The 26,222-nt window shown below is 38.0% G+C and overlaps 1 protein-coding gene across 2 annotated transcripts in view; it reads right to left on the bottom strand.

Annotated features, from left to right (window-relative positions):
- SRCIN1 (SRC kinase signaling inhibitor 1) overlaps positions 1–26,222 on the bottom strand; it is a 2,370,959-nt gene that overhangs the window by 566,800 nt on the left and 1,777,937 nt on the right. The gene's annotated exons all lie outside the window — the stretch shown is intronic.

The following is a 26,222-nucleotide window of genomic DNA, read 5'->3' as shown; positions in this document are numbered from 1 at the left end:
GAGTGCCTATTGCCGCAGTGATTACTCAAACATCTTCTGTTATGCTAAGTTTCGTTACACAACTGTACTATGTTCAATGTATTGATCACTGCTGCAGTAACCTTATCTATATGAGTAGATTACCTTAGCTAACTACATTTGGAAGGTGGGATGAGAAGAGTCTAGGTGCCCCTGGAGAATGGTCCTATCAAAGCCTGATCTAGACCGAGAGAATGAATCAAGCTTATAGTGGTTTGTAAAAGTATGCACAGAGGACCAAGTTGCTACTTCTAGAATTCATCTGGAATCCAACCCTTTCGAAAAAGCCATACATGAGGGAAAGGCCTGGTAGAGTGGGCCTTGACCCTGTCTGGAATAGTTTTGCTGTAGTAAGAATGACAAAAGGTAATACCTTGAGACCACCATTTGGAAATTGGTTTGACACAGGTTGTTCCTTCTTCTTACCTTCACAAGAAATGAACAAACTGATCTGAAGATGAATATCCTTTATCCTTCGTTTTTAGATTCAGTAATAAAAATGGGGACATGGATGGTTTGGCTTAAAGAAAGGTTGGATACCACTTTAGGCATAAAAAAAGGATTAGTTCTCAAGGAACCCTGTCCCTGTGGAAAATGAGAAAGGATTGACTCACCAAAAGAGCTTGAAACTCAAATACCCTTCTTGCACAGGACAGAGCAATCAGAAAAACAGGTTTCCATTTTAAGGACCTCAAGTCAGTCTGATGAGCTGGTTCGAATGCAGCAAGTGTTAACTTCTCTAACAAAATTAAGATTCCAAGGCGGAGTCACCATTTTTGAAGGACTCATATAAAACCCCTTTCAAAAAGATCTTCCCATGAGAATGCATTGAGACAGGTGGATAAATAGGGAGACATGCTGAAATGGCCGATAAATGAACCTTGATGGAGCAGTAAGAATTACCATAGAATAGTAATCACACAAATATTGTAAAAACAGAGAAACACTCGCTCTGAATGAGTGTTGGTTATGTTGTTGGCACCAACTAGAGCAGGCTTTCTTACCTCCATCAGTACCCACTGCATAGCCTTAGTAAACAGGTGTCTAAAGGGAATTTCCTATCAACCAGGCAGTCAGTTGAAGCTGATTGGGGTTGGGGTGTATGAAACAACTGTTATAGTGTGAGGAGATCTGTTCTGTGTGGAAGCTTGCGGTAATTGCCCTGGTTATTTCCAAAAGAAGGGAGAACCACTGTCATCTGGGCCAGAAGAGGGTCACAAAAATTATTTTGGCAGATTCTTTTTGAATCTTCAGAGGTTGTAACAACTCAAAGAGGAGCAGGAGACCAAAGGTAATTCAGAGTCAGTCTCTTGGTTAGAGCAACCACCTCTTATACTTATGCGCTTGTGTCTGTCCTTGGCATCCCAGATACCATGCACTTTTGTACCTCCTGAAACTGCTCCCCAAGCAAAGTCTAACACATCTGTGGTGGCAGAATGCTTTGGAGAGCCTGGATTTAGAGATATTTGCAGTCTCCATCTAGTGATTTATCAGCACTATTTGAAAAGACAATGGGTGTTGGTACTGGGACCAAAGAGGCTTCCGATACCATTGTATCTTTTTCATGTGGAGCCTTGCCGGTGGGGGGGGTCATGAAAATTATAGATACCATGGGACTCAAAATCCTGAGGTATTCCCTCTCAAAGACCAAAGTCTGAGTGGAAACCTCTAGAAATAGATATAGATCTATATCTATTTTTTTCTCTTTGAACTGGAGTGTCTTGGAGACACCACAGGAACATATTCCTGGTTGATGGAGTCAAAAAGAGTTTTGAATGTTTTCTTGGAATCCTAGCTTGTGAAAGAGATCTTTCACACAAGTGAGAGATTCTTGGCATTTTGAAAAAGTCTCTGCAAAGATAAGCAAGTCATCTAAATATGGAAAAATGTGGTTACTCTGTAGCCTGCAATGAGCTATAATTGGAGTTAGACACCTTGTGAGCACTCTTGTTGTGGTGGAGAGTTCAAACTATAATACAGAGAACGGATGATATGATTCAGACACACAAAATCTTAAAAACACCTGATATCTGGATGTATAGGCACGTGATAATAAACATCTTCTAAATCTAGCATTATCAGAAAATTATATGAGGAAGAGGAGGAAACAGGTTGTAAAGTGACAGCATTTTGAATTTGGGCATTATCACCAAAGAAAGATCCAGATCTGGTCTTCAAGCATTTTCTTTCTTGGCACCAAACACATCCTTGAATAAAATTATTTCTCAAATGGGAGGGAAAGAACTGGCTCTGTTATTCACTAACACAACATATGTTGCAAGACATAGAAACACAGAGGAGTCTCTTCTGGTATGGTGGATGAGGAATGACCTCCTGAAAAGGAATAATTTTCTTCTACTGCCATCTGTAACTTTGATGAATGAAGTGCAGAACCCATTTGTTAGAAACTATCTGTTGATAAAAGAGAGAGGTGGAGATTCAGACTTTCTAGAAGGGATAAGGGACTTACAGGGTTGGGGGGGGTGATGACATGGTCCCGTAAATAAGCAATAATGCTCAACAGGGCGTGTGTTAATGTGTAATAAATGCCTGCCCTGGAAGGGCATTAGTTACACATTAACACATACCCTGGAGGGCATTACTGCACATACAGAATGGGCTCTCTGTGAAATTGTTGTGTTTTACTTATTTTTTTAAGTACTATATTTTTTTATATATTTCTAATGTAAAATAGTTCCTCTGCCTAATATTTCAGATTTTCTGTAGTATATATTAATGATGTTGGAGGAAGCATTTTGCATCAAAAAACACAAATTTTATGAGGAACAGACAAAAAGTATGAGGCAAAAGTCTGGACATTCTGCGAAAAGTTGGATGGTTGAGAGCTATGCACATAAGACCACTTTCACTCTCTCTCTCTCTCTCTCTCAGTCTCACACCCACAGTCTTCTCTGCTTTCATACATGTGTTCACTCCCACAAGATCGCTCTTACTCTCGCAATCTCTCACATACAGAGTCTCCTCTCCTTTCATACACACATTCACTCACATGCAGACGGAAACAAACACACTCATACACATACACACACACACACACACACACACACACACACACACACACACACACTTTTTTCTGTTTATTTTTTTTACACTCGCTAAACAACAAAAGAAGCTTGATATGCTGCTGTGAAGTGGCGGACTCATTTTTCAGCAGGCATTACTTGTACATTAATCCCCTGCTGAAGAACTCTTGTTCTCCAATCAGGGTACTGATGTACAGGAAGCCCATTACTTATACATTAATACCCTGCTGGAGAGCGCTCGCTCTCCAATCAGGGTACTGATGTACGGTTTGCCCATTCTTTAAATAGTCATTATGACATGTTGGAGTGTCCTTTGTTTTGGGGAGTTCCTGTCTGCTTTTTGGGACTCCCTTCCCACAGCTTCTTAAACATCTGTTTACTAACATTTTTCTGAGATTGTTACTTTATTTGCCAAAACTGGACAGGATGTTAGGAAACCCCTTGAAAATTTTGGAAAAGGAGGTCTGAAAACTTTCAGAGATTCCCTGTATCAGCATACTCCTCTCATTAACACTATTTGATAACCTCAGTAGAAGAGGAACCAAAAACTAAATCCCTATCAAAAGAAGAATTTAAGATCACATCTTTCCACATCATCTCAGAGGTTCTTAGAATGCAGCCAAGCAAAACTCTTCAAAAACAGTAACAGTGGTCATAGCCCTGGAAGCAGTATAAATAGAGTCATATATGCACTTACTTGTGACTCATGAGATGGAAGATACTAAACCATTTAGAGCAGGTTTTTCCTCACAAGAAGAAACTGCAGATAAAATATTCCTCATGCGTTCATAAGTTAGAATAAATGTTATCATGTGAGCCTAACAATTCAAAATTCATAAATCAGAGTTGCAGAAGTGTAGACTTTTTTCCCCACATCTATCATTTTCCTAACCTTGTCAGAAAGTGTAGGATTGGAATTAACTAAAGGTTTAGCAGCAGTAGGATTAGCGAGGTTGAAATGAGGGTATAGCTGAATGGTAAAGCATTTGATTACTGGTCAAGAGGTCTCTGTTCAAATCCAGGTGCCCTGAGGGAAGGTAACATTTTAGGGAAGGGAGGGTTAGTCAAAATGGTTAAAGTCCTTACTTTATAGATACAAGGTGTAGGGTTTGATTCTGACCTCGAGTTATCGGTTAGGCTTAAAATGGCCCTTGAGTACAGTTAGCTTAGTATTCACCTATGAAAAAGCTACTGCTGTTGATCAGTTTTGGGATGGGTTTATAAAAACTTAAAAGACTGATGAACTTTATGTAACCTACCTGCCTTTTTAGGGGGGAAACTGTAGGCAGTACTACACAGACATGCTCCATTGCCGATAGCACTGGGGGGGAATGCACGAAGGCTCTGGAAATTCCATTTGTAACAGCTGACAGTATTTCCTGAGGAGCTAACAAACCTCAGGGTTCTTCCACTGAAAACACTGGCACATTATGGACATAGATGATAAAACAATAAAATGAACAGCAGAAACATTTTAATAATTTAATATAAAAATAAACCAAGATAATAGCTTTCAGGTTTTTTTATATTAAACTATTAAAACGTTTCTGCTGTTTGTTTTATCAACTAAGTTTATCGGCCACAGTTTGTTGTAGTCTCTTTCTCTGGTTATTTTGTTACATTATGGACATAGTTTCAGAGAAACAGAAACTCTCACAGGGAGAATCAGATACTCTGCTCTCCTCTGAATCTGAATCAGAAATCCAAGAATAAGACACTGCACCTGTCCCTTCATCTTCCTGTCCAAATTCAGAATCTTGAATCTGTCTGGGAAAAGAGGCATCCATTTTACTTTTACCAGAAACCACATTATAAGAAGGATTGATAGCCTGAATTAGACTCTGAGTCAGATCTAGTAAACTACTCCTGTGCAGGGGAAATAGGAGCAGAAGACGATGCATGTTTAGTTCTTTGTTTCTTTTTGAATGGAAAAATGGGGCCACTAGGGTTGTTAATGGTGATAGCAGCTCCCCCAGGGATGGACACAACATTCTGACTAGACAGAGAAGACTTCCCTGCTCTCTTGCCCATTGATGGGACCCCAAGAGCTGCAGAGTACATGGCTAACCCCTGGTCCATAGTGGCTGTAGGTGCTACACCAGAGGGATTCTGGGTAAAGGATGAGTGGGCTGAGGAACCAGCTATGGCCACAGCAGTGTCACCCCCCCCGCAGATGAGGGAAATTACTAGCCTGCTGTGGTGGGAAAGTCTGTTTTTTAACATTTTCTTTCTGTGACTTTAAGAAAAACTACAGGACCAGTAGTTTATTCCATGGTCAAGTCAGAAATGGTGCCTTTTTTCCAGGGAAACAAATCAGCACAAGTTGGTAAAACCTCAAAGTCCCAAAAAACACTTCCCTGCCCCCAAAAGCAAAATAAACAGTTTCTCCACAGAAAAAGTACTTTTAGAATGTTTTAAACAACTTTTAAACTGACAGAAAAAAGTGCACTCCTGTTTTAATGTACAGTTAAGTCTCATGACAGACAGTTACAACACAAACTCCTAGTCAAAAAATAGCTTTCCTAAACCAGGAAAATAAAGATTAACAATAAACATTTAAAGCAGAAGTCTTTTTTCTACAAAGGGAACTTATGTGTCCAGTAATGGAGCAGCAATCCTCAAAAGCCTGCAGAGGACCAGTGCCTTCAGCAGCAGGAAAGCTCGAGCTAATAGTATGGGAGCATGGAAGGTGCCCTGAAGCTTTACATGCTGGCTGGCTGTTTTATCCTTGGCAGAATATAACCCATACAGCTTAGCAGCAGTGACCAGTTACCTTCTAGGTTTCTAATTGGGTCATTAAGTTACCCACAGGCAACTGTTTCACACTATCTGCAGCTTTTTCTGCCAGTTCTCTTTGAAACTTGGTCATATGTGCCATATAGTTCATAGCTGTTATAGAGAGCTTCCCAGAGTCACAGACACACTTCACTAACCTATCCCATCATCCTGGATGCTCAGTTTGAAGGATGGATAGCCTGTGCATCCCTTGGGATGTCCCTCTTTGTGGCAGTGGGGACAGGTATGGAGTGTACAAGAGGGCCTTTACTTTAGTGATGCCTACTTTGGGGTTTTGGGGGGTTGACAACACTCTATTCAGGCTTCTGGGGTATTGGCTCATGGTGTTATCTGGAGGGAATTTGGGGGAGACCTCTCCTTTACTGAAATATGTATTTGGGGAGGGAGACTCCAAGGGGTAGTCCAGATGATTTATCTTGCACCACTTTTCCAGGGGGCAGTAATCTAAACTCTCTTGGGAAGAAGGCATCTCAGATCTCTGCATCATAGGCCTATAAATTCCACTGTCTCCAGGGAACATCAATGAAGGTACCTGCCTCAATAGTATCATAAGGTGGAATCAACGGATCCTGGTATTGGTTTTCCCTGTGTCAAAAAAAAACAAAAAACAAAAAAAACAATAGAAACCTCCTAGCCTGAAATACTGTACATTGAACATGCTAGTGCTAGTGGTGCTGGTGGCATCTGAACTACACATGGAAGGCACCAGATATTCCGGAGCCAAAATCATCTCAGATGACTTTGGCACTGAAGGTTGAGTGTCAAATCTGTTGATACCAGCAGTGGTTCCAATAACATTGGGGTTGAAAGCTGGTGCCGATCAGACAACTTTGAGACCTTCAGCCCTAGTGAGTCCCAATGCTGACACCATAATCTGCGTCAAAACAGCCACTGACACTGAGGATGATAATGAATGCATATCTTCCAAGGCTGAAGGAGCAGTCACAGATGATGGCATCAATTCATTTATTACTCATACCAAAACAGAGGGCTAAGGTAACACCATATTAAAGCTGTGCCAACATCATCTGCTGCCAATTAGCAGGGCTAGATCCCAAGTGAAGAAACAGAGGCTGGTCAAGAAGAGAGGAACCTGAACATGCCTTTCCAGAAGAACTATTGCCAGTCCTAAGTCTTGGTGCTGAGGTCATGGTTCCTGATGGGTTCCATTGAGGGGGTAGGGATTTAACTGTAGTAGCCACAGAAGAAAACCCTGGTCTAGGGTGCTGAAGACTTTCTGGGCACTTTTACAGGAGACAGCTTCTCTAGGACAGCAACAAATGCCACATTAAAATCCACTAACTTGAGCTAGTCCTTTCTTTTCTCAAGAAGACCACAATTCTCTTCTCAAGAATACACCAATGCACTGTACGAACACGTACACAAATGCATAGATCTCGCCACACCCAGTAGAACCAAGACACTCTCCTCAACAAAAAGGAAGCCAATCTGGTGGCCCCTGCCATAAACAAACTCTACAACAGAAGGAGGAAACAGATATGGAATAAGGTGAAGTCCCAAGAATGGAAACACTCCCTTATCAGCCTCAACAAAAGGTTGAGCTCCCTCATCAAATTCTCTAAAGCTAGCTATGAAAACATAATTGCAGCAGATAGTAAAGACAACCACAAGGCCTTCTATAGTTATGTAAAGAATCTCCAAGGCAATACCCAGGTTTGCGCTGAGCTAATGCACAATGGTACCTCCTATACCGAGCCAACAGATATTGCCAATATACTGGCCAACAGATTCAGTGCCAACTTTACCCCTCCCCCCTCCAAAGGACCAATCACAATACCAGTAGATTGCCAGGCACCCAGTATTACTGCTGCTCAGGTTAAAACAGCACTGTCCAAGGCCAAGAATACAGCTTCTATGGGACCTGACAATATCCCCGGCTGTGTTCTACATGAACTTCAGAGTGAACTGGCACCTTACCTGTGTGCCCTATTCAGTCACATCCTCACCTCAAGCTTTGTCCCTATCGAATGGCACACTGCTACAGTCATCCCTTTCCACAAGGGAGGAGATACCACAGATGCTGGGAACTATCGCCCCATTAGCCTGAAGAGTCTGATATGCAAAGCTATGGAATGCATCATTATGGACCTAATAAACAAGGATATAGGGAATCTCCAAACTCTGGATCCTACACAGTTTGGTTTTGTGAAAGGTAGATCATGCCTACTCAACTTGTTCAATTTCTTTGAGTCAGTCACCAGAGCTGTGGATGAAGGCAAGCTGGTTCATGCAACCTATCTTGATCTTGCCAAGGCCTTTGATACCATTCCCCACTCAGGAATCATAGAAAAACTCGCTAAGCTGGGCATCAACCCCTATATCACTAGGTGGGTTGCAAACTGGCTCACAGATAGAACCCACAGTGTGGAAGTAGCTGACTCCAAGCCACAGGGTTCGGTCCTGGGTCCTCTCCTGTTTGGTATCTACTCTTGTGAAGTACAGGCCAACACAAAGGAACTCTGGCTGACAAAGTTCGCAGACAAATGCAAGTTGGGAGCTATTATTAACTCCCCAAGTGATTGCCAATGCCACTGTGGTCAGAAAGTCATTCTATGTGGCACATCTCATTACTAAGGGATTTGTATCCAGGAAGAAAGAGGTCATTGTCTCCCTCTACTCTTCCCTCATTAGACCAATCATCGAGTACAATGCCCCATTTGGCATGTACCTCACTAGACACCTGCAACAACTGGAAAGGCCACAAAAGTACCTCTCAAAGGGGATCCTAGGCCCTTAAACACTTGTCCTATGTGGACAGACTCAAAAAACTCCAACTATTCTCTGTCTCATATCGTCTACTTAGTGGCGATCTCTGCTTGACTTACAAAACCATGTCTGACCCAGCTCTGTTAGAAATGCTACATCTAAAGACATCCCAATCCCTTCACACCACACGCTCTAGAGACCTCAACCTCATTACCGCAATCAACAGAACATGCTGGAGGGACAGGTTCATAATCCAGACACTGCCCATGCTATGGAATAGACTTCCCATACATGTCAAGCAGTGCACCTCACTGGCTTTCTTCAAGAGAAATCTTTATGAGTAGATGGGAATTAGAAAATTCACCCCGGGGATCAATCCAGTGGCTCTACTTGACAGAGGCACTAGGAACTAAGGTCGGGTGGCACAATGCCAGGGTAATGCTATGGGCTAAGCTTGTAAAGGCTCCAGGGCCATTAGCCTAGTACACACCTATGAACCTAAGTCTAGAAATCTTGGCAAAATATTTAACCAAGTTCTCCATGGTGGGTTTCTCACACCAATACCAACTTGGAGTGTAACAGTCCCTTTAAATTTAACTTATCTTTCCTATCAGATATTGAGCTGAAATTCTTGCAAAATGCACAGTCACCTTGAAAATGTGTCACTCTCAAACCAACCATGGACGTCTCATCTGGGTACTGTGTCCACATGTTTTGCATTCTCTGAATCCTGGCTTTGGGTCTCTTGTCTATCACTAGACCTAAACTCAAATGAAGCCAACATCACCACACAGAGATAAAACTTGCTAATAATATCACAGGCAGTCAACAAGTTCAGAAACATCTCCTTATCAAAATAAAAAGTTTGGAAGGAAAGTGAAATGTTATTTATTTATTTTCTTAAACACGGGAAGGGGAGGGAATAAGAGGAGAAAAGTCAAGGGGTTTTGAGAACAGAAGAATTTAACAATGAACAAAAGAGTCAAGACTGTTATATCTATAGGCAAAAAAAGGATATGGTAAAAAAATACACTTACCTGTGATAGAAAACCACTAATTCTATAAAAGAAGGGATTATGGCATAAGTAAAGAAACTGAGTTTGTGAGGAGATTTATTGCCAAAAGAAAAGGTACCAAGGCGACTAGTTCTTGTGCTACAGTGTTTAGACAGAGCCAAAACAATTACTGCCCTTACCAGAATCCTCAAAGAAGGGAGAATGAATTTGACTCATATAAAAATCTTCTTGTCATCACCAGATGTGCCATCAGAAGTTGCTTGTTTTATTTTCCTTTCCCTCATGAGCCTTTGCAGGTGCCTTCAATGATTATTGCCTCGATGTTCTGTGTATAGACTAACTTCCATGTGATGAAGGTATCACTTTTGGCCCTTGTTTTAATGCAGCTCTTTTTACAATATTAGAACACCTCTAACAAAGACAAAATATACTGGAAAAAGTTCATGGACCAAATTAGAAGGAATAGAGGGGTCTAGGCTGTTAAAGAATAAGTGAAACACAAGGCTTATCCAACCCTGAAGCCACCAGACCTGGTGTGAACTCAGAGAAAGTACAATTGCATAAGATAACTTACCATAACTGTAGATGGTCAACTAGAACACCATTACTGTGACCATGACTACATAAGATGCATTCTGCCAAGGATATCAGACATCTGGCCACTCTACAAAGCTTTGGGTGCATACAGCAAGTACATTAGCAGAAGATTACATGTTGGTATAACAAGGAAGTACAAATGTGCCATAAATCACAGCTTTCTTGTTCAAAAGGTAGTCTGAAGCTTGAAACTAAAGGAAATTGCCATGTCATGTCACAAGAGCAAACGTAAAAAATGGATACCATACTCTAGTCAGAGAAAGACTAGGAAGATGGGGTGGTGGAGGAAGGTTGCTATTACTGCAACAGTGATCTACTCAGAATCTACTGTTATGGTAAGTTAACAAACACAACTACACCATGTTGTTCACCAGATCACTGTTTACAGCCATTACTACATGGACAAGCACAGGAAGAAAGGGTGGATCAAGAAGGTCCAAAATCTAGAAGCCCCTGGAGAATAGCAGTAGCAAAATCTTCACTGACACTGGAAGCCACTGGAGGCTTGTAGTATCTAGTGAAAGTGTGCACTGAGGACCATGTAGCTATCTCTAGAATAGATCTAGAATCCACCTCTTTCCAAACAGCCTCAGAAGTAGCCACATATCTGATAGAATGAGCCTTGACATTCTAAGGGGAATTTGCCATGGTCCGAGTATCAAATTGAATAGCTTCAGACAGTGATCTACAGATAGTTTGCTTAAATACAGCTTGTCCTTTTTTCTTACCATCAAGGCAAATAAAAAATTGATTAGATTTTCTAAAATTTTTAGTCCTGTCCAGGTAAACCCTCAACTGACTTTGGATGTCTAAAGTGTAAAGAATTTTTTCATCTCCATTTTTGGGTTTAGAGAACACATGGGGATGAATGGTCTGACAAAGTAAATTCAGAACTCCCACAGACATTAAAGAAGGGTTGGTTCTAAGACTCACCCTGTCCTTATAAAAGGTTATAAAAGGATGGGTAGACATCAAAGCCTGAAATTCAGATATCCATCCAGTGGTAGCCAGAACAATAGGCAAAACAATCTTCCATATAAGAAATGCTAAAGCAGAACTAGCTATGGGTTCAAAAGGAGAGAGAGAGAGTTAAGTTTTTCAACACAAAGATAAGATCTTAAAGAGGTGCCAATTATTTTCAGTAGGATCTAAAACATAATACCCTTTCTTGAATTGAAATAAGAAAAAAAAACACGTGTGTTCTAAAGGTAGACAAGTATAAATAGCTGAAGACTGTATCTTGATAGAACTGTACACAAAGCTTGACTTGAGCAATGACAAACCATAGTATTGCCCACTAAGGTTTGGTCTTGTTCTCTATTGTGTCTCCAACCAGAAAACCTTTTCCATTAAGCTAAGTATGATCTCCTAATAGCAGGTTTTCTTGTCTCCTTTAATAGCTGTTGTACATCCTCATAAAAAAAAGGTTCTTAAAAGGGGTCAAAATCTTGTCTTCCGCACAGTTAGATGCAGATTTTGAATGTTGAGGGAGTTTAGGGGGTCCCTTCTCCTGTATCAGAAATCCAATCTATGAGGAAGATTTTGGAAATTGCCCTAGCTATATGCATGAGAAGGGAGAGCCTTTGTTGTCTGGACAAAGAAAAGAGCCACCAGAAGCAGCTTTTGTCTTGTTCTTTAGAAAGACTTTGGATATCAGAGGAAAGGGGGGGGGGAGTAGACAAGAACATTCCTCTCCATGGGAAAGAGAATGTATCTTTTTTAAGACTTTTTACAAGGAGTCCTAGAAAAGAACTGGTTTAGTTGTCTGTTGAGATAGGAAGCAAAGAGGATCTATTAGGGAGTTCCCCACAGATGGACAATTTCCTGGAAGACTTCTGGGTGCAGCAACCACTCATGAGGGTTTATCCTGTATGTGCTCAAAGAGACTGTTATTGTCTTCTGCTCTTATGGGACGTATGCTACTTAAAGACTGAGACTGTTCTGTAATACCAGCTCCCAGGCAATCACAGCTAGTCTGCAAAGGGGATAAGGTCTTGTCACCTCTTGTTTGTTTATATACCACATGAATGTGGTGTTGACTATTATCACTAACAGGGTCCTTGAGTCCACAGATGACTTAGAGCTTTGAAAGCTTTATCAGTGTCATTATTTCCTTGGGATTTATGTGTTTCAGTCTGAAATGAGGCTCCCACATGCTCTGGACCTTGACACATTCAGAACCTGTCCCCCCCATGCAAAGTCAGAAGTGCTGTTATGAGCAACTGAGCAAAAGAGAGGGGAGACAAGGGGGGGGGGGCTTGAATTAAGAAAAACTAACTTGGTCACCCATAAGACTTCCTTACTGATGAAAATGAGAACATGAATTGGGAAGGATGAAGGTACTAGACCCAAACTGATTTGACATATCGACGGATTTTTCTCATATGAAGCCTGACAAATGGAACCATTAAAATGGAAGAAGCTATGTAATCCAGAATTTATTGTGTTATGGAAATGTTTTGATGAGCCATATTTAAGAAGTGGAGATGATAAGAGAATACCTCAGTTTGAGGTAGAAGAGTCATCAACAGAGATGTGACTAGAAGACATCCTGGAAAACTAACCTGTGAGTAGGGGTCAAACATAACTTTTCTAAATGTATTTTGAAACCCAGCCTGTTGAAAAGATGAGTATTACAGTCAAGAGCTGTTCCAGTGCCTTGAACAGAGGGAGATGAAATAAGATAATCATCCAAGTAGGATAAATATGAATGCTTTGTAGTCTGCAGAATGCTAAGACTGGAGATCCGCACCTTGTGAAAAAGTACTGGAGTGCTGCAAAGACCAGAAGTCAAAGATGTAAACTAAAAGTGCAACCCCCAGAAAATCCCTGGGAAACAGGAGATGATAAAGCATTTGCAAGCTGAGCATTTTGAACTTTGGTATAATCTCAGCTGAATAATTTCCAAAAAGAAGGTCTCTAAGTGAAGCATTTAAAGCTGAGTCATCAGGAAGGTTTTGTAGCCTTCCCCAAGCTTTTCTGTGAACTACTGTGCCTATAACAGCAGCTCTAGACAGACCATCCACTGTGTCATAAGCAAACTTAATGACTTACACTTGCTTAGTGAATTGAGAAGCAGAATTTAACATGCCAGGTAAATTAGATTTAGTCTCGAGTTATGTAGGCTAAATAGGGTTTGTTGCATATTAGCAAAAATGTATACAAGATATTTAGAAATGTGCTCTTGGCGACTAAGTGCCCTGCATGCAAAGGTCAAAGATAAGCAGACTTTCTTCCCAAATTTATCAAAGGCACATCTGTTCATATGGTTTGCAACAGGATTAGTAGTGGAAAATTCTTTGGAACTCCTGTCCCCCCATCAAAAGATATAATTGCAGGTTCAACCACAAGGTTTTTATAGAGGAATGCATATGTATCAGGTATCCTTTAAAACCTGCCAAATTTCTTGGAGGCAGGAGGTTGAGAATATGGGAGACAGAAGCTGAAGTAAAGACGTCTTCTAAAGATTCTAAAACAGGAGAGATGGCAACTGGATTCAAGGAATCCATATTTAGTAGCTTGTACTATCTTTTCTGAAATTTTGATAACTCCTTACCTTCACACTTGGAGTATTCTTTCATGTTTGAGATTGTATCCCCAAAATATATTTCTTAATTGGGAGAGTATGACGAAAGGGCATCTACAGATTCTGACTAACAAGGAATTAGGGAGGATAACTGGGAAATGTAATCCAAGCCCTCAATATCAGATTCAGGGACAGCTTCTTCTTCAGCGGAAGAAATGGCTCTTTTTCTCTCGACTGGAGTAGAAGTTGGAAGAGAAGGCTGGGGAGACTGGATATCTTTGAATAAGCCCTGTGCAAAATTGAACCAGTCGTCTTGGACAACCTTCTACATTGCAGAGGTAGATGGAGGAGACAAATGCTTAGTTTTTCATCTCTTAATAGGGGTCTGGAGCCTTACAGCTTTAGGAGAGGAATCCTTGGGCCAAACCTCTATAAGTGAACTTACTATGACCTGTCTCACCAGAACTCGGTGTATGCTTCCCTTGTCCTCATACTGAATAAAGAGTGGCTCTCTCTTCTCAGTATGTTCTGCCTTTTCTATGGTCTGAAGGGGTGTGTGATGTTCTTAGGTCTTACAAGCCTTTTAAGGGGTTAAGCTAGAGGATCCAACAGAGTATGAAGGCTGTAAAGTTGTCCCAGCAGAGCCATCAGTCTCACACTGTGGAAAAGAGGGCAAGTTTGAGATACTTTGGAGACCTCTTTAGATACTTTATATGTACTTGCTTCAGCTGGGAGGGGTCCACTAAGGAAGAGTCTGATACCAACGTCACACAAGCCAGATCTATGAGGCACTTGTTTTTAAATATCATTTTTAACAGATTGAGCCTACTGATTATGGTTTTAGGAGTGAAAGAAGGGCAGATGTGACAGGACCTAACTTCAAACTGTTCATCTAGACAAAACCACATGAAGTATGGATGCTTTTATAAGGAGCTTGTCTACCACAAGTACATTTGCCCTTTCTAACAGACATAAGACATTTTTGTTATAATTTTTCACAGAAAAGGGAAAGTTCCATAACAGGGATACTTATCTGCCCAGCATTGTACTTGTAGTCAACCACCAATACTCATGGCCAGTAACCTGATGAGAATTCTACATAAGTGGATATATGACATTGATGACCAACACTCATGGCCAGTAGCTTGATGAGCCAACCACCAAACTCATGGCCGGTAACCTGGTGAGCCAACCACCAACACTCATGGCCAGTAACCTGATGAAAATTCTACATAAGTGTACATATGACAATTAAATTTGAAATTTTTGGCATGGCCATGTACCCTTTCATACCTCCCAACTCTCTGTTTTGCAGAATGTCCAGCTTTCTGCCTTATATTTTTGGTCTGTTCTTCATAAAATGTATTCCTTCTGGCAAATCACTGGAGAGTTTCAAATTTCATATCCTGTTATTCTATTAACTTTCTAAGTTTATAAGAGGAATATTTTACAGCAGTCTCTATTTCTGGGCCTCTGTCCCCCTTTTTTTGGCGTTGTCCTCATTTCTTGTGCTAAAAGGTTGAGAGGTATGCATCCTTCTTATACCAGCACATAATTTCATGCTGGGGGAGATGACAAACTGCACAAGGAAGGAGACTAAAGCTTTGTAGACTGACCGGATATCCAATATCCTTATCAGGATACATCCCATATAGTTATGGCTGCAACAGTGATCATCAGAAATGTGGGTTCTTGCAAAGTTGCTGCTACGATATTATTATTTAGGGGTATAGAATTCAGTGAGAAGAACTGTGGTAACTTCAGAAAACAGCTGTGTGCCCCTGTGTATGGGAGTTGCTGCTTGTTCGTCTCTTAACACATGTGACAAGAAGGCTGCGGTTTTTGTTTGGATGTTTTAATACATAGAAACACATCAGGATGGATAGCAGCATCTTAAAGTATGAGCAAACTAGTTAACAGACAGACTTTACATACATACATGCTTACATGTCAACAGCTAACTACAAAATGGCACTTGTGCAAGACTTTGCATAGCTTCTTAAAGGTATATACACACACATATTGATCTACAGGAGTTATTTGAGAAATAATACCCTCCTCAGAAAAAAAAATGGAAGATTTTTATTTCTTTTGCCATGCTTAACTTTGTTCTGCCTTTTCTCTCCCTATTATCCACTGTTTAATATCAATAATAGTTTTAACGATAAGAAATCCTGAACATGAACATATTTGAAATTCAGACACTCACTTTATTTAGCTTATTTCATGAAAGATATTTTAAATATCTTATTATTCTAAGACATTCTTTTTAACATTATGTGCTCTCTGATTATATTATGCGATTTCTTAAGAATCTACCATGACAAGAATATTACAGATGTTCAGAGTCATTTCTTGAAGACTTTTCTGGCTCTTCATTTAACTAGCATCTGTAACTCTCTCTTGATGTGGTCTCTCTTTTTACCATTATTCACAACATGGTAGGAGTAGAGAGCATCACCAAGTTTATGGAATTGTATTCAGGTTTTTCTGATGATAAGGTCATACAAATCAGGAAATTATTAACTATGATTCTGGAAAATAATGTGTTTTTGTTTGGTGACAATCTATATTGGCAGCGTAATGACTTAGCTATGGGCACATCTTGTGCCAATAGCTATGCCAACGCTGTCATGGTAGCATGGGAGCAGGAATATCTATTAAATGGGCCATACCAGGAATACATACTTTTTTCCATAGATTTGTGGATGACCTCTTCATTCTATGGGAAGGTCCAGAAGAGACATTTTTTGGAATTTCAGAGTTATATTGATAGAACCACCACATTTTTGAGGTTTACTTTCACTGTTTCTTATGAGCGGACCAATTTGTTGGATGTCCAAGTAAATGTTGAAGAAGGAACTTATATCTATACTTGCTTACATAGGAAAGATTGTCATGTTCACCATCTTTTAAGCAGATTTAAATTATTCAGGCTGTGTCATTACAATGTGTTCTGATGAAGTCTGCAATCGGCAGATGAAAGCGCTTAACAGTTGTGGTGTTTACATTCAGTGATAACCGTTTTTTGTGGCATTTTGTCATTTTTGTCTACAATAAAGTGAACTACTGTGGGGCTGCGTTTACCTTTATTGCCTTATACCAGACTATTGCCGGCTTTTGGTTCGTAAGTCTTGGCTCGTTCTGCTATTTTTCTTGGTTGCTTTGCTGACATGGCTGGAAATGGTGAGGATACGCAGGAAAGTCCAGATAGAGAGGAACTGAAACTTCTCAGAGCGGAAGTGACTGGTCTTCATTCGGAGATGAAAAAATTGACGGAGATGTTCAACAGTCTCATGGAAGCTACCAAATCGGCATCAGTTAAGGAATCTGTGCCGTTATCTTTAGCCTCCACGAGCAAGCACTGCTGTTCTAAGAAAGAAATTGTACTCACTATTGACACTAGTATGGAGACTGAAATACCAAATGGTCAATTGTGTCCGGATACTAGCTTATTTGGCACCCGACATGAGTCGCTGGAAATGGTTCAGACTGATGAAAAATTTATATTATCCCCTGATAAGGACTTTACATTCGATTTTAGCTTGTTGCACAATCGTTTGGACATGGACAGTAAAGGGGCTAAACCAAAGATAAATTCTGTTTTTAAAACATATTCTGCAGCTGGCAGAAAGGACTTGCATACAACAAAAGGTACTGTTAAAAACAAAATTTTCAGTCCTAATAAGGACGTATTCCATAAACAAACTTTTGAATGCAAAAGCAAAAGAAGTAAACCAGTATGTGTTGACAATGATGTTTTTAATCAGTTTTTAAATAATGAATACGATTTTGATAATGTATATCAGGTGCCCCATTCCCAAGTAGGGAATACACACAATAATACTCTTAAGGAAATGATTTTTAATTTTGGTAAAAAATTGTCATATATTAAAAATGTAAAGGTGGATAATGCATACTTGAATAAATGTATTAATATTCAAGTGGTACCTAAGGGCCTTAGATTTTTTAAACTACCCATGGGCTTGGTGTATAATGAACAAGTAAAGTATGAATTCAATAATTTGTTTGATGAGTTCGGGTTTAAATATATGAATATGTTGATAAAACACAATGATGAAAAAATGTCCACTCTAATCAATGAAGTGGAAATCATTAATGAAAGTATATTACAACATAGTGAATTTGACACATGGAAGGATTTGTATCACAAACAATTTCACTTAGCGGATAAACAAGCACAAAGCATTTATACCAGAAAGAATGGGAAGTTAGATAGGGATGTTGAAGCTTATCAGCTTCAGAAAGCCTATACATGGCCACAAGAGAGGAAGTATATACATACAGCCAGAAAGATTAGTGAGAAAGAAATGAGAGAGGAACATAAGGAAAATTTTCAAGGAGGCAGATTCCACCCAAATTTCAAGAAGAATCATCACTATTACAACCTGTCCAACATGAAATTTTAGTGGATACCATTGCCCAAGAGGTTAGTTTACATGTGGATGAATTATCCATTGATAGGGAGAACTTTTCATTAGTTACTACATCTTTACCTAATGAACTGCATACTCCATCGAAGTGTACGAACATTATGAGTACATTTAAAGGCTTCAATGTATTCAATTATTCAGATTTCACTATAAAAGAAGACTTTTACCATTTATTAGCCAAAGGTATGAAGTTCATTCCTAATACCAGCTTTCATCTTGTGGATACTATCAAAGATATCAAGATGTTTTGTAGAAAGCTGAATTTGGCAATACAGTTTAACGGATTTGAAGACGACAGACAACATGTAGATAGAGTACTTAAGAAAAAAAGTAGTTTCATACCCATTAGCAATCCCATAGTCAACATTTATGAAAATATGGTTTGTAAAGACATCTACAGGTTCAACAAAAACTTCATTAGGAATAAACAACATTTGAATACACTTGCAGACAATTTAAGTGTAGGTGAAAGAGAATGTTTGAATGAATTGATTAACAACCGAGACATCAGAATAATGAAACCCGATAAAGGGGGCGGGGTGGTCATTTTTACTAACCACGAATATAAAGCTGCCATTCATAACATTTTATATGAATCTGGGAATTATGAAGCAGTGTCTATTAACCAAGTACATATTGGATACAGAAGAATAGATTTATCTATAGAAGAATATCTTTTGGATAACAGACTCACGAAGGATGCCTATGATTTTATCCATATAGAATATCCTATCTTGGCCCACATAGTGGGAATTCCTAAAATTCATAAATCGATAAATAATCCACCATTTAGACCCATTATTTCTGGGTCTAAATCTAAAACTTTTAATATAGGTTATACTATCGATAAATGGACTAAACATACATATAGCAATATTCCACATCTTATTATTGATTCGTGGGATTTTTTGGGTAAATTATCACCCAACTTGTGGAATGATGAATATATTTTTGTTATGATTGATGTTTGTGACCTATTTTCAAGCATCCCTAAAGAAGAAGGTTTGGATTATTTTTGTAACAGCCTCCGAAGTTATTCTAGTCTAAGTTGGGACAAAATTGTTCTCATTTTAGATATGATGTCATTAGTTTTGGACCATAATTACATCGCATTTGAAGGCGAAGTCTTCAGACAGAATAAAGGGGTGGCTATGGGTGCGTCATGCGCACCCATTTTTGCCAACTTAGTCATGTTGGACTGGGAGACTAAGCATGTTTTTAATAGTGTATATAATGCAAATATAGTTTTTTATGCAAGATTTTTAGATGATATTTTTATTTTATGGAAAGGCCCTAAGGATGATATAGATAAATTTGTTGAATATATTAATGCTACCACAGATTTTTTAAAATTCACTTCTAATATTAGTGAAAGAGGTATATCGTATTTGGATACTTATATTTACAAGACAGTAGATGGATTTGCATCTAAGGTCTTTAGGAAGACTACTTTTTCTAATGACTATGTTTATTTTACAAGTAATCACCCACGACACATTTTTAAGAATATCGTAAAGGGTCAGTGCATTAGGGGAGCTAGAATGTCATCTACGAAAATGGAAAATGAAATGAAATTTATTTACCAGTTATTTATGGATAGAGGCTATCCCAAAGGCCTATTAGATGACACTATTAAATATGTCAGCTCCCAATGGGAACATAAATATATTCCGTTATTGGGCAAACAAGGTAATATTCAAAATGTAAAATCTACTAGTAATTTTAAGGAAGGTAGAGTATGTGTTCTTACATATTCCCCTTATGTGAATCACATTAAGGACATCATAACTAGATATTGGGATATTGTTACAGCTTCAGATTCCAGTAGAGAAAAATTGGGTCAGTATCCAATTATAGTTTATAAGACTGCACCCAACATTAAGAAATTTTTAGAGAAAGTAGGTAGTCAAGAATTCACCAAGAAGGAAAAATGGACAAGTACAAAGAGATGTGGAAGATGCAAACAATGTAAATACATTAATAATTCATCCCATATTATATTAGATGATGTGAATCACACAAAAATTAGAAGTAGGGGTGGTAATTGTCACACTAAACAGGCTGTTTACCTAGCGAAATGTAATGTATGCCCCGCGTTCTATATAGGGAAGACAGAGAGACAATTGAGAAAGCGCATATACGAACATTATTATAAGATCAAAATTAAAGACCTCAACAATGCCCTATATAGACACATTAGTGAATTAGGTGAACAACACACTTTCTTATTCACTATAATTGATCAGGAATATATCAATCCAATGGGGGGAGACTGGAAAATAAAACTTGCTTGTAGGGAGAGCAAGTGGCAGATATTAGTTGATGCCACCAGAACTCCAGGACTCAATGATTTTATAAGTATCAAACCTTTCCTTAATATGTAGCAATTATTACATCTAAACTTTTTTAGATACAATTATTTATCTCTTTTTTAGATACAATTATTTATTTCTATCATATATTATGGTTACATATTTATTCTTGCATTCAGCACATATGTTTTATATGCACTTATAATTCAAAGCTGTTAGTTTTTAGCTTAGATTTTTCACTTAGGTTATTTATATCTATTTTATTGCATCTGATATATATTTATTTTGTATTTATTAATTATTAATTAATTGGATTTTATCATTAATTATTTATTATAGTACCATCAATTTTCAAGTAGTACTTTTAGTATAAATATGTTTATAATAGAGTTATTTATGAATGTATACGAAGCTTCGTATTTCAGCACTCAGGAAATCATAACAGTTAAGAGAGTGTTGTGTCTTTAAGATGTTAAAATGGTTTTGGCGCCAAAATTTGTTTAAATTATTCAGGCTGTGTCATTACAATGTGTTCTGATGAAGTCTGCAATCGGCAGATGAAAGCGCTTAACAGTTGTGGTGTTTACATTCAGTGATAACCATTTTTTGTGGCATTTTGTCGTTTTTGTCTACAATAAAGTGAACTACTGTGGAGCTGCGTTTACCTTTATTGCCTTATACCAGACCATTGCCGGCTTTTGGTTCGTAAGTCTTGGCTCGTTCTGCTATCTTTTAAGCAGAGACAGTATGCATCCAACATATATTTTTGATAATGTCATTAGGAATCAGGTTTTTAGAGCTTCAAGGTTGAATGTGAGAGACGCTGATTTTCACCAAGAGCTAGTAACTACTAGGAATGAGCTGTTGGAAAGAGGTTATAATAAAACTGATATACAGAAACAGGTTCATGTGGTAGTTGCCTTGGGACATACTAAGGCTAAACCTTATTACTCAGAGAAGAGTGGCACGACAGGAATAATGAGGTGAGAGACATCAAGCCCAAATTAAAAGTGCCCCTGTGTTATTCTAGTAATGTTAAGTCATACATGAATATTAAACGCAGACACTGGGGGATACTTACTACAGATAAGGAAGTCTTGAGGTGGATAGATTGCTATGGGTGAACTGGGTATGAAGCTCTGTGGGAAATGCTCATACTGTGGTTTTAGAATCAGCAGTACAGTTTTAAAGTACAGGCCACATGTGACACACAACACATAGTGTACTTGGCACATTGTTCAGAATGCAAGAAATTTTACATTGGAAAAACTGACTGAACCCTAAAAGAGAGGATTAGAGAACACATTTACCACACTGATAAACAAAGTAGGTGTAATTCTTTAGCTCAGCATGTCATGAATACAAATTCCCAGCATAGGTTCAGATTCCAGGTTATAGCTAGAAATTTTGAAAGCCAGATGGGGAGGGGATATACATAACAAAACAAGAATTGGAAGCCAGATGGGTAGTTACTTTTGGAGCAGACACTGGCCATGGTATTAATGAACAGATACCGTTGAGACCTAAGTTAAAGTACAGACCCCTGCATAGGTGAAACATTATGCATAAGTCTAAAATATATTTCTTAAGGTTTTTTAAATATTTATTTATTGATGTTTATTGAAGGTGTATTATTATTATTTGTTTTTACCTGTTTTGATTAAACTTTTTAAAATATATATATAATGATTTTTTTAGGTATTAAATCATGTGATTTTTTTTACACAAATAATTTTTATTTTCCAAATATTATAATATTTAACAATACAATCATCAATGAAACAAATATTATAAGCCTTTATATACACTATGTACAACTGACCTGAATAAAAAAAAAATATGAAATTAATAACACAAATTTATAATATTCAATTAATAAAGTATAAAGTTACACATTGATTAGTTAGAGTTCAGTTTTAATGTCTCAATAAGAGCAAATATTTTCCTAAGGATTGTTTATCCATGTTTTAGGAGAAATTCTCGATTCTTTCACCTTAACTTCTAATGTTGCTGTTTCTTCCAACAATCTCAATAATTCTTCCAGAGTAGGTTCTTGTGAAGACTTCCACTTTCTAGTTATACATTTCCTTGCCAGAGCGAGTATGAACCAAAGTAGGTATAGATCTTTTTTATTCATTCCAGTAGTATCATTAACATTTAAGAGGACTGAAGATTTGGTTAAAATAAAGGTATCTGTGAATATAGCTTGGAGAAAAATAATAATTTCTTCCCAGAATTTTTTTATGTTAATACAATCAAAAATATATAAGACCAATCAGCTTTACAGTTTAAAAAACATCTCCAGCAAATGGATTTTTTAGGTGAATTAAATTTGGCAAATAATGTGATTTTTGATGGTCATGTGATGGTATCAGTTGTATTTAAATGAATGACTTGCATTTTGTTGATTAATGTACCTGAAGAAGCAATTGTGAACGTGCTTGTGCTATATTAAAGAATATTACTGATGTTCAGAGTCATTTCTTGAAGACTTTTCTGGATCTTCATTTAACTAGCATCTGTAACTCTCTCTCTCTCTGTTAACCCAAAGGAAGTTAAACATCTTATTCAAAGTAGTTATTCATTTGAAATGCAGCATTAGCAGTAACATTGTTCAGTTGTTCTGTTTTATGCACTTTATGTGTGGCAATTTGAACCTTTGAACTTAAAGGAGGTCATGATATTTGAAGACTCTTGAACCTTTCCGATTACTTTTGTTGAGTAAGCTCTAGACATTATTCTTTCTGCATCTAATACAGATGTCCTCATTTTCTTTTACAGATGTTAGCATCTGGGCCTTTCAGAAAGGAAGACTTCCGCCCTGCAGCTTTACAAATCACAGTAGCTGTTTTCTGACCTCTTTGTACATTCTGCAAATCTTTAGTTCCACAGTCTCCTTCATTCAATAGAGACAATTCCTGGTGCTACTGCTGGTGTAGAACTTCTGCTTTGTTTGATTGTTCTTATAGTAAACTTGTGACATTACCCTGATGTGTTCATGACAGTAAATATGTAGTCATGTACAATTTGGATTGCAGTCTTCTCATGAGTAGTCAAGCCAGTGACAAGGCTAAATCATGAACTGATGAGTTTCTATACTAAAGTATTGATTGGTAACAGTCTGCTACAGATGAGCCATCACATCTTGTCCTAAGGTTCTTGACTTTATTGATTATCTCTAACATCCCTTCAAACTGTCCATTATTCTGAGGGTAACATAGCCTTCATGTAATTAAACACCCATTACTGTGTGAAACTTCTAAATTCCTAATTGGAATATTGAGGATCGTTATCTGAAACAACTTTTTCAGGTATTGCATATCTGTAAAATAAACTTCTGAGAAAATGTATTGCACTGGTCCTTACAATAGCTCTTAAGTGTATGACTTCTGTGAACTTAGAATAACAGGTGACACAGAGTAGATGGTGCTTCTCTCTTTACCAAAACAAATCTGCACTTACTCTGTTCATCAGAAGAACTGGTACGCCATGTAGACTCAATGCCTTTCTTATATTCAGGGTGTAGAAAGCATTACAGAACTTACACCATTGTTTCACTAGTTTTGTTTATTCAGATATATTTTTGGCCAATAAAAGTCATCTCTTCAATTCTCTTTACACTTCACAGTTCTTAAGCCTGATTCACTTGACCTGAAGTTATCATTTTATCTGTTTTAATCACTAAGCCCTGTACACATGAAAGTGTATCTTTGTAGTGATAATATACTTGAATGTCTTTATGTACTGCTGTTACCTGTTCTGGCTACCCCTTCATTATGTCTTTATTTTAATAACTGCTTTCCTTTATCCACTCTAAAACCTTTCTTAAGCTCATTCAGTTTGTCATTTGAAATAGGGAGCTGTAAAATAACCCAAACAACGTTTAGATCATAATAAAGCAAGATTTCTTTCTATACCTTTAGATATGTGCTGTTCAGAGTTTCAGCCTTGTGTATTTGTTTCCAAGGCTTATGTTAAACATTCATACTTTCCAAGTATAGAACCATTCTTTGTAATACAGCTGGTACTTTAAAAAACAATTCCTGAACAATACTTTGCAATGGCATTTGCTCTAATTCCACTATTATTAATATGCCATTAAAGGAATCAATAATTTATGACAGCCATAAATTACTGACAGCATTGCTTTCTCTATTTATGCATACCTTATTTGGGCTTTTGGTCAGTCTGCTACAGGTCAGTCCTCTTGTATAAACATCGCACCTAGTCGTAATACTTATTGATTTAAATCATAAAATTTAACTGTAGAAGTTTCTCTAACAAGCATTTTTTTTTAAATTCTAAGCTTGTATCCTGCCCTGGTGACCAAACGCAGGCCATATCATGCTCTAATAGTCCCTTAGTGACACTGTACTATCTACAGAGTTGGATATACAGTTTGAAAGTCAAAGCGCCATTGTAAGAAATCTCATAATCTGCAGATTAACTATAGTTCTGACATTTTCCAAATCTGGCTTCAGACCTTGCAAAACTTAAAATAGGATCTGTATATTTGAGGAAAATAATGCGATCATGGATACATTAGACATTTACTCTTACTCAGCTTCAAACCTTTCTGTTTACCTGTCCAACAACTTGATTAGCATTACACAGTGTTCTCATCTGGTTGCTCCTCAGTAGGGCAGATCATTCTGTACATCAACCACACCATCCAGAGCTTGAATGCAATACTTCTGGAGATGACAAAATATTAAAATGCGATCTAAGAAACCTGTATACATCCAATGCGATGCTGAATATACATTGCTTTGAGATAGCTTCGTCCATCTAGACTTGTCAGATGCCTTGACTAGCATATAATATACAGAATTACTAGGCATTCACCACTGTTAAAAAACAGCCTCTTCAATATTCTATAGTAGATAGTGTTCCCTTTTAATTTTAATCCATCTATTTAGTTCTTGGAGGTTTACAAAACTCCTAGGTAACGACTGTCTCATATCTGCTGATCTCAGTGTTACCTCCTCTTTGAGGCTAAACATGTTAAAACATTTTTATGGTTTTTATTTTTGCCTGTTGTATGTAGGTATACTGCACAATGTACTGTTTTAGTTTCTCTGCAGTTCTACTTGAAGTGAGGAAGGGTTCATACATCTCAATTCAAAGTTTTCAATTTCCATACAAGCTATCATACAGTTTCAGAGATGTTGGTGGTTTACTGAAGACACTGAGTAAAAGGGAGGTCATGAAGCAATGCAAAAATGGAAAGAAATTGGTGGTTCAATGGCTTTTCTCTGTGAAGAATGAACATAGGTTTACTTTGTAAGGCAGATACAAAATGAAAAACTAATATCTGAAACTGCATATGGAATCTGTAAAAAGAAACTTGCTTTTTGCCACTTTGTTAAAACAGTAGGAATAAACAAGGCATCCTCCATTCCATTCCTGATGGATGTACTGCACATCAGCAAATCAAACAGGATCAGAAATACTTGGTCTAGGGATTTAAACTTCTTCTGCAACATCAATAGAATGGTTTGGAGGGGCAGGCATATCTCACAGAGGATACCACTGCTCTGGAACAGACTCCCTAGCTATGTAAAACAAACTTAATCCCTTTTCACATTCAAATACAACTTGGATCTATGGATGGGAAACAGAAAATTTACCACAGGACTGCCCCCTGTGCTACTAATGGATAGAAGCAGCTCCCAAATACTTTATCCCATGCATGGATCTCCTCAAATAATCTATGGTATGATCCCAGTTAT

The sequence above is a fragment of the Protopterus annectens genome, chromosome 13.part0 (genome assembly GCF_019279795.1).
Source record: "Protopterus annectens isolate FY-2018-M chromosome 13.part0, PAN1.0, whole genome shotgun sequence".
NCBI lineage: Eukaryota > Metazoa > Chordata > Ceratodontiformes > Protopteridae > Protopterus > Protopterus annectens.
Note: the sequence above shows the minus strand (reverse complement) of the source record. Positions and strands in the feature narration are given on the sequence as shown.